We start from the raw sequence: 14,177 nt of genomic DNA, 5'->3' as shown, positions 1-14,177 counted from the left end.
GTGGTAGAGTGCTTGCCTAGCATGCATGAAGACCTGGGTTCGATTCCTCAGTACCATGTACATAGAAAAAAGCCGGAAATGGTGCTGAGGCTCAAGTGGTAGAGCTCTAGCCTTGAGAAAGTCCAAGGACAGTGCTCAGGCCCTGAGCTCAAGCCCAGAACTGGCAAAAAATAAATAAATTAAAAAAAACAAAACATGTCCAGGAGAGACAGACAACTGGATTATGTAGGTGTCAAAGAGAATTTAGGATTTTTATTACTTAGTAAAGGCCAAGTAAAATCAAGCATGTAGAATAAATGACAGGCTTTTCCTTCATTAAAAAAAGAAGAAGAAGAGCTGGGTGTAGTGACTTATGCCTGTAATCCTAGTTACTCAGGAGGCTGAGATCCCAGGATCACAGTTCAAAGCCAGCTCAGGCACTAAAGTCTATGAGACTCTTTTCTCCTACTAACCACTAGAAAACTGGAAGTGGCACTGTGGCTCCAGGGGTAGGGTGGTAGCATTGAGCTGAAGAGCTCAGGGACAGTGCCCAGGCCCATAGTCTAAGCCCCATCACTGACCAAAAATAAAAAAGAAAGAAAAGAAAACCAAAAACCTTCAAAGCCTCTAGGTATTTCTCATTAGAAAGGACAAATGTTATCCTCTTGCTGGCATATTGTTTATTATCAGGGGACTAGGAATCTGAACTACTTCCCTAGAAGGTTATCTTAAAATTTTGGTGTATTTGCTTTCCTTGTTCTGGGACAGAGGCCTCCCACATATTCCCTCAGAGACAGAGACAGGTAAAGAGCTGTGTCTTTCACATCGTGCTATTCTATCAGCAGGAAAGAAGACTGGACTTTATTAGATGACCACTGTCAATGTCGCCAAAGTCGGGGGGACCAAATACCAACACAGGCCTCTGGGGAAATAGAAAGTTAAACTGGCTGTAAATTAGGTCAACTTTTTGAGTTACAGCTCAACTGTACCAAGGAGGCTTAAAACTTTATGCTTGTTCATTCTGCTATTCAGGCCTCCAAACCCCAAGCTACAGATCCAAAGCCATAAGCATTAGATTCAGCTTCACCCATCCAATTTAAGCTAAGCTATACTTTAAAAGCAAAGTAGCTCATGCTTGTAATCCTAGCTATTCAGGAGGCTGAGATCTGAGGATCGCCATTCAAAGCCAGCCTGGGCTTAGAAAGTCTGTGAGACTCATCTCCAATTAACCACCAGAAAACCAAAAGTGGTGCTGTGGCTCAAGTGGTAGAGTGAAGAAGAGAGCAGAAGAACTCAGCACCCAGGCCCAGAGTTCAAGCCCATGACGATTAAAAACAAACAAACAGGGCTGGGAGTTTGGCCTAGTGGTAGAGTGCTTGCCCAGCATGCACGCAGCATGCACGAAGATCTGCGTACCACATACATAGAAAAAAATGAAAGTGGTTCTTTGGCTCAAGTGGTAGCGCTCCAGCCTTGAGAAAGCCCAAGGACAGTGCTCAGGCCCTGTGTTCAAAGCCAGGACTGGCAAAACAAACAAGCAAGTAAACAAATCAATTATTTCCTCAATATAAGGAGGACCAGGCTATAGCAATGCCAGACTGTAGGTACTGTTGACCCACTGCATATCCAAACAAGCATCCTAGGGCTGCTGTCATTACTCATAACTACAGCAGATGTCCAGGCTTTTCTTTACTGCAGTCAGCACTGTTTATCCTCTTTCATAGCCTTAGCCTGTTAGGCCAGAAAAGTCCCTGGAACTGTCCACCAGGATTTCTAGCACAGGGATATAGGAACACAGGTACAAGATGCTTGCTCCTCATTCTGTCTGACACATTCCCAGGGGTATGGACACTAATATCTAGTTCCTGCTGATCCTTCAGCAGGCAGGCAGGCAGGCAGGCAGGGCAGGAGGCAGAAGCTTTGGTAAGGCTAGCTGCTAGGAAATAAATCCTCTGGGGCAGGAACCAAACACACTAAGTGCCCTCAGCAAGCTCATCAGAGGTTTAAAGGGGCAGCAGCAAATAGAATCTTCAGCTCGAGATTTGCAAACTTCAGGGTACTGCATCCAGCCTACAGGTTTTCTAAGGCAAATTAAGGTTAAACTAGAAGTGTATAAAAGTTGGGTGGAGGACTGGGAGTTTGGCCTAGTGGTAGAGTGCTTGCCTAGCATGCATGAAGACCTGGGTTTGATTCCTCGGCACCACATACATAGAAAAAAGCTCCAAGTGGTTAGTAAGCTATAAAGGAAGTATGAGGAGTATTTAGTGCTGGGTGTGATTTCAGCAGGGTTTTGAATAAATGAATATCTTCGTGTGATTTGAAAAAAAAAAAAAGCTGGAAATGGTGCTGTAGCTCAAGGGTAGAGCTTTAGCCTTGAGAAAAGTGTAAGTACAGTGTTCAGGCCCTGAGTTCAAGCCCCATAACTGGCAAAAAAAAAAAAAAGTTGGGTGGACTTCTTTAGTGTATAATGTTCCAGTGACAAAGGAGAGGACCTGTTTCCAGTGTCACAGTCCCTATTCCCCCTTCATGCAGAGTAGGCACGCTCTCTACCACTAAGTCACATTCCCAGCCTGTTTTTTTCCCCCTTTACAGAGGAAAAAAAGATATCAAATATCCATAATTCTACAAATTACTGAGTAATATAGTCTTCTAGGGAATAATTCTGTAAGTAGTACACATGTATATGAATGGAAACTGGAAAGGAAGATGAAAAAATTAATGTATTAGAGATGGCACTTGTGCTTAAGAAAACTCTCTTCATTGTAATGCCAATGTTAAGACAATAATAAATAATGTACATATAAGGGAAAAGAAAGTTTTAGCAATCTTTCAGAATTATTTGTCATATCACATTCAATGAAGAAAAGCCAAAAATAGTGATTAGGAGTATGGATTCTGGGAAGAGGGGCTATAGCTCAAAGTAGTAAAGCCTTGAGCTCAGCCCATGAGTTCAAGTATCACAACCAAAAGAACAACAAAGAGTATGGACTCTAAACTAAAAGAAACTCATTAGATGTTAATAGATGCTGTGGCTTTGGTAAAATTCCCACCTTTCTGTACTTCTTTTATCTCTTTGTAAAATGAGAAAAATAGGAGAGGGTCAAGGTTATTATAGAAATTAATACATATATTAAAATTATAAAGCACCTAGAAAAAGTGCTATGCATGTTGAATAACATTTATTATTTCCAAGAAACATTATCTGTGCCATATTCCTTTTAAATTAAAAAGCAAATATTCCTTGTATTGGCTATCCTAGCTTCCAATGTTCCCAAATGTATAAGCAGTAATAAGTAACAAATAGTAAGGGAGAAGGGAGATTCCCTGAGCTAAGAGCTTCCATATTACTGCTTTACTGAAATATAACTGATCCACAGTAAAATTCACTATTTTTTTAAATTTTTTTTTGCCAGTCCTGGCCTTGAACTCAGGGCCTGGGCATTGTCCTTGGGCTTTCTCAAGGCTAGAGCTCTACCACTTGAGTCACAGCACCATTTCTGGCCTTTTTTTCTATGTATGTGGTACCAAGGAATCAAATCTGGCCACTAGGCTAAACTCCCGGCCCAAAATTCGCTATTTTTATACATCTATGAGTTTTGACAAATAGAATTATATCCATATCACCACAATCAAGAATATTTCTATCGGCCTCTAAAATTCCCTTGTGACCTTTGTATTCAACTCCTAGGCAACCGCTGATAAGTATTCTGTTTTAATTGTTTTGTTCTTTCAACTACCTTTATATAAACATATACAGTCATCCAGTAGGCTATCTTTTGGGTTGGGATTCTTTCACTTAGCATAATTTAACTCAGAGCAAGAGCTGTGGTATGTTGATAAGCACCTCCCTCACAGCATAACCAAAAACAAAAAACAACTGAAGTCATCCATGCAGGTACATGTTATGATACTACCTTTTGATTGTTGAATTGTATCCATTATATAATGTGAACACATTTTTAGCATTTAGGTATCTATTTGCCAGTTGAAGATATTTAAGTTGTTTCCATATTATGAAAAAAATATCAACTTTCTCATACAGATTTTAGTATAAACATTAGTTTTTTGTTTGGTTGGTTTTGCCAGTCCTAAGGCTTGAACTCAGGGCCTGGCACTGTCCTTGAACTTTCTCATGGGTAGCACTCTACCACTTGAGCCACAGCACCACTTCTGGCTTTTTCGGTGTATGTGGTACCAAGGAATTGAATCCAGGGCTTTATGTATGCTAAGCAAGCACTCTACCACTAGACCACACTCCCAGCCCAAAACATTAGTTTTTTTTATTTTTATTCCTAGAATGGGAATGCTAAGTTGTATAGTGAATATCAAAGTAACTATATGAAACATCTTACTTCCCCCTATATTAATTATGAGAGTTCAAACACCAAGAATCATTAGTGTTATCTTTTTTTTTGGGGGGGGGGCTTAAACTCAAGGCCTGGTGCTGTTCCTCATTTTTTTTGCTCAAGTAGAGTGCTCTACCACTTGGGCCACAGCTCCACTTATGGCTTTTTGGGGAAGTTAACTGGAGATAAGAGTCTCAAGAACTTTCCTGTCTCAGATCTCAGAATACAGAATAAAGAGGGGAAAAAAAAAAAAAAAAAAAACTTTTGGGCCTGGAATTTGGCCTAGTGGTAGAGTGCTTGCCTAGCATACATGAAGACCTAGGTTTGATTCCTGGGCACTATATACATAGAAAAAAGCCAGAAGTGGTGCTGAAGCTCAAGTGGTAGAGCTTTAGCACTGTCCGAGGACAGTGCTTAAGTCCCTGAGCTCAAGCCCAGAACTGAAAAAAACAATAAACAAAAAACAAAAAAACTTTTTTTTTAAGAAGGAGAGACACAGGACAGAGAGAAAAGAGATTTTTTTTTTGGCATATAGTTTATAATTGGTCAGCTCAAATGCTTATCATAGAAGAAGCACATCATGGCAAAAGCACCTAACTGAACACAAATGCTCATCTCACAGTCAGGAGCAAAAATAAAAAGGAAGGCTTGGGATCACAATATCCTCTTTAAGGGAGATACTTCCAATGACTGGAAAGCTTCACACTTCCCACATCTTGTTTGTTGGCAATACTGGGACTTTGAACTCAGGGCCTTATGCTTGTTGGGTAGAAGCTCCACCATTTCAGCCATGACTCAGTGCAAAATTTTGTTTTAGTAATTTTTGGTTTAGTCTTCAGTTATGCTTATGCACAGGTGAACCTGAATCATGATTTACAATTTTATGGTTACTGTGAGGCTAGGATGACAGGCACACAACATCACATTCAGTTTATTGAAACAGGGTCTTGTTGTCTAGTTTGATCTTGAACCATGATTCAGTCTCTGTTTCTTGAGTAGCTGCGGTTATAGACATGAGCTACCACACCTGGCTAAGGCCATACATCTTAAATTTCCAGTACCTTTCAATGTTGCCAAGGAGGAAGTTAAGTCTTTAAGAGTCTTTGGGAGACATTTAAAATCCAAATATAGATACTAGAAGAAAGAGCCTAATATTGTACAACAATGAGAACACAGAGTGGTTATCCCTTGATTCCTAATACCAAGAAGCAAGGTTTCTTGAAGAGATGGCTAATTTTAGTTCTTCACAGGAAATATGAATTGTTGTAGTGTCAGAAAGTTAAACAAGTGCTCAAAACATAAACCCAAATACACAACAAAAGAATCAACCAAATTAATCAAAATACATACATTAAAGTGGCCCAGGAACCAACTAAAACAGCTCTCAAATGGACCAAACTATATGTGAACAACAGTAGTACTGGAAAGTATAAGGTAAATATATCCTTGAATTCATACTAATATACTTGACTAAATAAATGGAAATGGAGGGACAAATATACACAGAATTTCAAATAAATTATATATTGTAATTTGCAAGGACAAGAAATAAAATTCACAATTTTAAATGTGGATAGCGACTTCCTTTCAAAGAAAGTAACATAAAAAGGGATGAAAGAATAACTTCACTAGAGAGAAACTTCAAAACATCACCTCAGCAAGAAAATGAAGGTCACAAATCATGTTGCTAGTGTATACCTTTAACATGTGATGAAAATGTCAGTTTACAAACTCTGTAGTATTCCTATTAAAAATCTACAGCCCTAATCATCACAAAAACATCAGACAAATTTTAACAGAAGGACCCTACAATGCATTTGACTAGTGACCTTCAAAACTTCTAGAGATCCAAAACTTTTTATATTGGAAAATAAAATAAGGGCAACCTAGCTTTACCTTCCTACTCAACTGACATAAATACAAATCTAATTTTTCTAGTTTTCTTTTCTTTGCCTTTCCTTGGGCTTTAACTAAGGGCCTGGGTGATGTCCCTGAGCCTCTTTAAGCGCAAGGATAACGTTCTATCACTCAAGCACAGCACCATTTCTGGCTTTTTTTTTTTTTTTTTTGCCAGTCTTGGGCCTTGAACTCAGGACCTGAACACTGTTCTTGGGCTTTCTCAAGGCTAGAGCTCTACCACTTGAGCCACAGCACCACTTCTAGTTTTTTTTCTATGTATGTGGTACTGAGGAATCAAACCTGGGTTTTTGTACATGTTAGGCAAGCACTCCCAGCCCTTGTGGCTTTTTTGCTGTTGTTTTTTTCACCAGTCCTGGGGACTGAACTCAGGGCCTGAGCACTGTCCTTGGTCTTTAGCAAGGCTAGCACTCTATCATTTGAGCCCCAGCACTACTTACAGCTTTTTTTTTGTTTTTTTTTTGGCCAGTCCTGGGCTTGAGTTCAGGGCCTGAGCACTGTCCTTGGACTTGCTCAAGGCTAGAGCTCTACCACTTGAGCCTCAGCACCATTTCCGGCTTTTTTCTATGTATGTGGTACTGAGGAATCGAACCCGGTCTTCATGCATGCTAGGCAAGCACGCTACCAGTAGGCCAAACTCCCGGCCCTGACAGCTTTTTTTATGTATGAGGTACTAAAGAATCAAACTTGGGTCTCCATGCATGCTATGCATGCTAGGCAAGCACTTTACCACTAGGTCAAACTCCCAAACCCATTTCTGGCTTTTTTTGAGTAGTTTATTGGAGGTAAGAGTCTTACAGGGACTTTTCTGTCTGGAATGGCTTTGAACCATGAACCTCAGATCTCAGCCTACTGAGCAGCTAGTATTACAGGAATGAGCCACCACCAACTAGCTCTAGTTTTCTTAATGGAAGACTTCTTAGGTAATCTGTTGAGATGCTGCTCACATTAAAAGATACAGAAACATAGCCAATTGGTTAGTTATACACTGTATCACTTTATCACACAAAGAAAACTATGGTCCTTTGGCTCAACAAATACTTTTTAACCATCTACTTTGCACAAAACATTGTTTGAGGCACTGAGATAACCTCACAGAGGAAAAAACAAAGTATGCTTCTGAGGAGCTCTGACACAAACAAACAGCACACCATGTAACAATAAATGCAGTAAATAGAGGAAAGTAAGGAAAAGTTATTGAGGCAGCTACTGTAATTGGGAACTTTGAAAAATGCCTCTTTAAAGTGTTGCCATTAATTGAAAACTGGGTGGAGCCTAAGCTGGAGTAGGGTAGAACATTTCAAGCTACAGAATAGCAAATGCCAAGCCCAAAAGAATAAGCTTAGTTTGTGAGAGGTGTTTCAAGTAGGCAGAGTACCCTCATAAGAATGATCTTAAGGCTGGGAGTATGACCTACTGGTAGAGTAACAGCCTTGAGAAAACTCAGACAGTGCCCAGGCCCTAAGTTCAAGCACCAGGACCAGCAAAAAAAAAAAAAAAAAAGACCTCAAGTCATCTATTCTGAACTCAAGATGAAAGAATATGTAAGAATATATCATTTAAGAACCTCAACCTTGGGCTGTGTTTGGCCTAGTAGTAGAGTGCATGCCAAGCATGCACGAAGACTGGGATTCAATTCCATGGTACCACATACACAGAAAAAAAGCCAGAAGTGGTGCTATGGTTCAAGTGGTAGAACTCTAGCCTAGAGAAAAAAACCCAAGGACAGTGCTCATGTCCTGAGTTCAAGCCCAGGACTGGCAGAAATAAATACCTCAGCCTTGAGGTGAAGAGCTTGGGGTGGGAGGAAAGGGGGGAAACTCAAGACTTTTCCAATACCATCAAGTCTTTCAACTATAATTGGATTAACATTTCAATTTTATACACCCTACCTGATCTATCCTACTGTCATGCTGCTCATATAATAAACACTACTCTGAGCTGACCTTACATATTCACATCCTTCATATTTCACATCTCTGGTAAACTAAAAAAGGATGAAAAAAAGAAAGAAAAGAAAGTGAAATAAAAGGAGTAGAAGAAGACTGCCCAAAATTTGTTCTGGAATTCTCAAATAGAAATGTTTATATAGTACAACCTTAAGAAAAAAGACTAGAGGCTGGGAGTTTGGTCTAGTGGTAGAGTGCTTGCCTAGCATGCACGAAGACCCAGGTTCAATTCCTCGGTACCACATACATAGAAAAAAGCTGGAAGTGGTGCTGAGGCTCAAGTGGTAGAGCTCTAGCCTTGAGAAAGTCCAAGGACGGTGCTCAAACCCTGAGCTCCAACCCAGGACTGGCAAAAAAAAAAAAAAAAAAAAAAAAAAAAAGAGAGAGAAAAGACTAGAGACAAACATTTAAATTTAGATTCTATCACATATATGATTTTGTCTAACCTTTCTCAGTTCCTTTACTTGTAATAAGCTAGAAATCGGGCACGTTGTGGGGGGGGGGCTAACTACTCAGGAGGCTGAGATCTGAAGATCAAGGTCCAAAGCCAGCCAGGGGAACAAAAGGACCTGAGACTCTCCAATTAACCTATAGAAAATGGGAAGTGGGACTTGGCTCAACGGTAGGGCAGTAGCCTTGAGCTGAAGAGCTCAGGGACAACACCTAGGCCTAGGGGTAGGCCTTGAGCTGAAGAGCTCAGCACCCAGGCAGAATTCAAGCCCTAAGACCCACAAAAAAAAAAAAAGTTAAATGCAGACCAGTAGCTCACACCTGTAATCCTAGCTAAGCAGGAGGCTGAAATCTGAGGATCCAAGTTTGAAGACACGCAAGCAGGAAAGTCCATGAGACTCTTCTCCAATTAACCACCAAAAGCTAAGTGGAGTTGTGGCTCAAGTGGAAGTGCTAGTCTTGAGCAAAAAAAGCTCAAGTATAGTACAAGACCTCAAATTCAAGCCCAAATATGAGTACTAAAAAACATTTTAAAAAATCACTCAATAAATGCTAGCCACTACTAGTAAAAATATGAATTAACTTTGTTCAAGGACCAGTACTGAGGAGGTAGTAGTCAGTCTCTTTGGAAGATTAAACTGTCAGATTCCCTAAGTCAGAGGATCAGGTCTATTTTTCTTTTTTTCACCTGTACTTTAAGCCTAGAATAATACATAAACAAAAACCCATCATGTCAAAGAAACATAAGAAAGCCTGCCTTTACTGAGCTATGAAGCTTTCATTCCTCATTTTTTAACACTATCCAAAGGTATTGTTAAATGTTATTTTTAATTTTTTAAATTTTCTGTTATTATAAGGGTGATGTACAGAGGGGCAACTTAAAGAGTACATTTCTTGTTAGACAATGTTACCCCTTCCCTCACTATTTTTAATTCTTAACCCAAATCTAGAACAGCTCTTCACAATATTAAGATATGTTCTATATTATAGGCATGTTTTATTACATAGATTAATATGCATCTATGACATACAAACCCTCAGCCTAATTTTAATTATGTTCTAAAATCTAAGTGCCAGTGATTGAATATAGATTCCCTTCTTGAATATTTGTTTGTTAAACACATCATTTGAAATATGATGTGAAAATCAATGTTAATAAATTCTTTAATAAAAAAGATATGCTCTATAGCTACTACTAGAATTATGAATTATATAAGACTGTATCTTCATAACTGAAATTTGGTGATGAAAACTTTAAAACGGGTTAGGCACTGTGTGGCTATATTCCTAGCTATGCAGACTGAAGGATTTGAGGCCAAACATAAAGTTCAAGAACCTAGCTTAGTCAATATGCTTGTCATTCCAGCTACTCCAGAGGCTATAGGTAGGATTCATTTCTAAGACCAGAACGGATGAACATCTTGAGACACTATCTGAAAAATAACTATGTTGGCAACATAGTGCAGTTAAGTGTCTGCCAACCAAGCATGAGGCCAGGAGTTCAAGCCACAGTATCAGCAAAGAGAAAAAAATGAAAACTTGTTGAAACTAGCAAAGTATAGGGCATATTGTGATGGTATACCTTTAGGTGTCTTACATTCACGGCCTTTAAAAACTTGTGTGAAAATTTTCCTCACAAGCTTACCAACTAGGTTTAATTTGTGCTGGCAAAGTTAATTCACCTCACCTTTACATCATTATTTTGCAACATTACAGTCTGTCCAGTCACTTCAAAAAAGTTTCAAAAGAATGTTAATTTATTTGCTTGTTAGGTCAAAGGACTTTTCAGGGTAATGGAAATGAAGAAAAGAGGCACTCACCTTTCTAAAAATGAGTTTTCATTTACTATAATTAAGCACAACATAAGAGAGAGACACATCATATCTGGGCCAAGATTCCAAGTTCTGGTTCCCATGAGAATTCAATTAGAGCCATGCATCAATTTGGGGCAAGTTCTGCAAAAACTTCCCCCTCTATTGATTCCGGATGAAAACTTCACAGTTAAAAAGAGTCGTGAACATGGATCTCTTTTCTAACACACAACAGCCACTCTAGCAATATTTCTCTCGTCATTTTCTATGCAAGGATCAAAAAGATTAAATCTCTCCTGACGACGACGATGAGAATAATTGCAGGTTGCGATCTCAACTAACGGGGTGGGGAAGATGGGGAAGGGGAACCAAAAAGTAAGACTCTGGCTTTGCTGAGCTCCCCATATTTAAGTGGCAAGGCCTGCTTAACCTACACTGCTACGTTATTGTACTGCTCGTAAAATCTTTAGAGGGAAAGGACACTTGAACTCTCTTCTAATCGACATCTTTCGGGCGGAAGCCAAGCAAAAGAGCGAACCGGAGAAGGATCAGAATCACATACAACTCGCCGCCGGTAGGGAGATGGATGTTGAAGAGAAGGCCAGGCCCCGGTGCCACTTGTCCTTGTCACGCTCGGAGGCGACCACCGGGCCCTCCACAACCCCCACAACCCCTTCCTCATTCATTCATTTAGCAATAAGGCGGCGCTCCCTCCGTCAGGCCCGACTCGCAAGGCCCCCGCCCTTAGTCCTAGAGCACCTCAGGTCCAGGAGCGGCCCGGCGCCGCCCGCATCCCCCGGGCCTCGGCCTCCAGCGCCCGACTGTGGCGCGCTCTGGGGCATCCGAATCCCACCCCGGCCTGCACCGCACGCGAGCGCCCGAGCGTCCACGGCCGCCCCCCCTCCCCGCCCCCAGCCTGCCCAGCCCTCTTCGGGTCTCCTCCCGGCCTCCGCCCCGCTCCGCCGCCTCAGACCTGCCGGGTTCGTGCGGCAAAGCAGGCGCGCGTCCGCGGAGGCCTCCCGCCCGGGGCTCAGGAACCCTCCGTGCGCGCGACGCCCGGTTCCGAAGGCCCAAGCCAGTCGGGTCGGGCCCACCCGTCCACTCACCTCCGCCGGGTCAGAACCGAGGGGCCTGCACTAAAGCCGTTTGAAACCGCTTGGGCCGCCGCACACCCCGCAGTGTCCTCGTTGTTGATTGGTTCTCAGCGAACCGCCTGCTGCCCCTTTATTGGTCCGTTTGAAAGGGCTGTGGGCACGCGCCGCCTGCCGTCTTAAAGGAGCCGCGCGCAGCCGTGTTTGTCTAGTGACCTGAAGCTTCCCTGTTCACCTCCGGAGCCAGAGACTGGAAAGCTGCTGACCAGCCTGCAAATAGCGAAAGGTGTGTGCAGAAGCTGTACATCCCCAGCCATCGGCGTATTTGCTTTAATTGGATGTGATTAAACTGCCGCCAACACTTGACTTCTGTTTCTGAAACCTTGCATTTACAAATATTGATTGTGGTGTTCAGTACTTAAGGAAAACAAGAGAGGTGGCTGGGAGGTATTGGCAAAATAGCCAACGACCGTAGATTGTAGTTTTGTACCTGCTTGGAGCAAATTTTCTCAGTGAATTGGTGGTTTAGTTTCCTTTTATGTAAAATAGAATAATTTTTTTTTCTTACACGTTTAGTATTAGGATTTAATATAACGAATGCCTCTGAAGGGCCCTTGTGAACTGTAATGCATTCTACACATGCTTGTACTCCTTTTAGTATAGTGAGTGGTTTGGTTAGTATGCTTCTCAAAATTATTGTTTACCCCTAAGCTCAACATTTCTAGGATTATAAATCCTAGGGGGCCCGGAGTTTGACCTAGTGGTAGAGTGCTTGCCCAGCATGCACAAAGACCAGGGTTGGATTCTTTGGTACCACATACATAGAAAAAGTTCAGAAGTGGTGCTATGGCTCAAGTGGTAGAGTGTTAGCCTTGAGAAAACCCAAGGACAGTGCTCAGGCCCTGAGCCCAAGCCCAGGACTGGCAAAAAAAAAAAAAAAAAAAAAAAAAAGATTAAGTCCTAGGCCTGGAGTGTGGCTTAGTGGTGGAGTGCTTGCCTAGCATGCATGAAGAAGCCTTGGGTTCGATTTCTCGGTACCACATACACAAAAAAGACCTGAAGTGGTGCTGTGGCTCAAGTAGTAGAGTGCTACTTAAGCAAGGAGAGGCTCAGGGACAGTGCCCAGGCCCTGAGTTTAAGCCCCAGGATTGTCCAAAAAAGAAAAAGAAAGAAAGAGATTAAGTCCTAACTCCCAAGATTTGTGATTGAATAAATAAAATAGACTCATCACTGGATTCAAAGTAATGTGAACAGTGTACAAATCAAAAATCGTAGATATTTAGAATGGGAGAAGTTGATGGAAAATGCCTGTGGAAGACTTTTTTGTGTGTGCCAGCAATGGGCTTGAATGCAGGGCCTTAGGTATAGTTAGTGCAATACCACATGAGCCTCAACTTCACTTTTGGCCTTTTGGTGGACTTTTCTCTCTGGGTGGCTTCAAATCATGACCCTCAGCCTCTTGAGTAACTAGAATTACAGATGTGTGTCACTGTGCCTAAGAGATGTACTTTTAATTTTTAATTTAATTATTGGTTTGTTTTTGCCAGTCCTAGTACTTGAACTCTGGGCTTGCATGCTGTCTCAATGCGCTTTTTGCTCACAGCTGGCACTCTACCACTTTGAGCCACTGTACCACTTCTGGCTTTTTCTGTGATTAATGGGAGATAAGTCTTATGGACTTTACTGCCTGGACTGGTGTGAAACTATAATCCTCAGCTCTCAGCCTCCTGAGTAGCTAGGATTATAGGCATGGTCCATCAGTGCCTGGCTAAGGTGGACTTTTAATCAAATACTTGAAATACATATAGGAGCTAGAAATATAAGTCAGTGTTATAGCTTTGCCTAACATCAGTGAAGCTGCAATTTGATCATCACCAACTTTGGAAAATTTTTTCTAATATTGAATGTTTCAGGGCATATAGATCACTAACAGGCTAGATGATGGTCCTAGAATAAGGAAAAGTAAATGAAACAATTAGTTTTTCATATGTTATTTGTCTTTATCTGTTAAATTGGTGAAAATGGAAAAGCTCAACCACTTTTGGCTGGCTACAATTTGGAGAAACAGAAACTCAAACTTAGCATTGTTAAGTATATAATTGGTGAATTTTTTAGTAGGACAATTTGGCAGTTACTCAAATCTAATCTCTACAAATTACCTGGCCCAGTGAAACCATTTTTAGGCACTTATCCTACAGATCTATGCAAGTATGCAAAGAAACACGTACAAGAATGTGTACTGAGGATAAGAATATAACTGGAATGCACATGTCCATCAATAGGGAACTTTTTACAAAAATGGTGGACATCACTTAATAGAACACGATGCAGCTCTTCAAAAAAAGAATGTGCTGGAGCTGGGCACACTGGCTCACACCTGTAATCCTACCTACTCCAGAGGCTGAGATCTGAGGATCAAGGTTCAAAGCCAGCCCAGGCACAAAAGGACCTGAGACTTTATCTCCAATTAACCTCTAGAAAATGGGAAGTGGGGCTTGGCTCAAGGGGTAGGGCCGTAGCCTTGAGCTGAAGAGCTCAGGGACAGTGCCTAGGAAGAGTTCAAGCCCCATGATCCACAAAAAAAAAAAAAAAGAATGTGGCTGGGCCAGGAATTTGGCCTAGTGGTAGAGTGCT

The 14,177-nt window shown here is 41.4% G+C and overlaps 1 protein-coding gene across 3 annotated transcripts in view; it reads right to left on the bottom strand.

Annotated features, from left to right (window-relative positions):
- Ckap5 (cytoskeleton associated protein 5) overlaps positions 1 to 11,639 on the bottom strand; it is a 93,406-nt gene extending 81,767 nt beyond the window's left edge. For 2 of the 3 annotated variants that reach the window (XM_090347798.1, XM_090347800.1), the window contains exon 1: positions 11,559 to 11,639. The gene's annotated coding sequence lies outside the window, so the exon portion shown is untranslated. Of the gene's footprint in view, positions 1 to 11,425; positions 11,459 to 11,558 lie in introns of those variants that run through there. The other variant, XM_090347799.1, reaches the window with a different exon arrangement.
- Between the last annotated feature and the right edge of the window lie 2,538 nt (positions 11,640 to 14,177).

The sequence above is a fragment of the Megascapheus bottae genome, chromosome 16, assembly GCF_031878675.1.
Source record: "Megascapheus bottae isolate mThoBot1 chromosome 16, mThoBot2.hap1, whole genome shotgun sequence".
Lineage (NCBI taxonomy): Eukaryota > Metazoa > Chordata > Mammalia > Rodentia > Geomyidae > Megascapheus > Megascapheus bottae.
The sequence above is the reverse complement of the archived record's forward strand: the minus strand, read 5'-3'. Positions and strand labels throughout refer to the sequence as shown.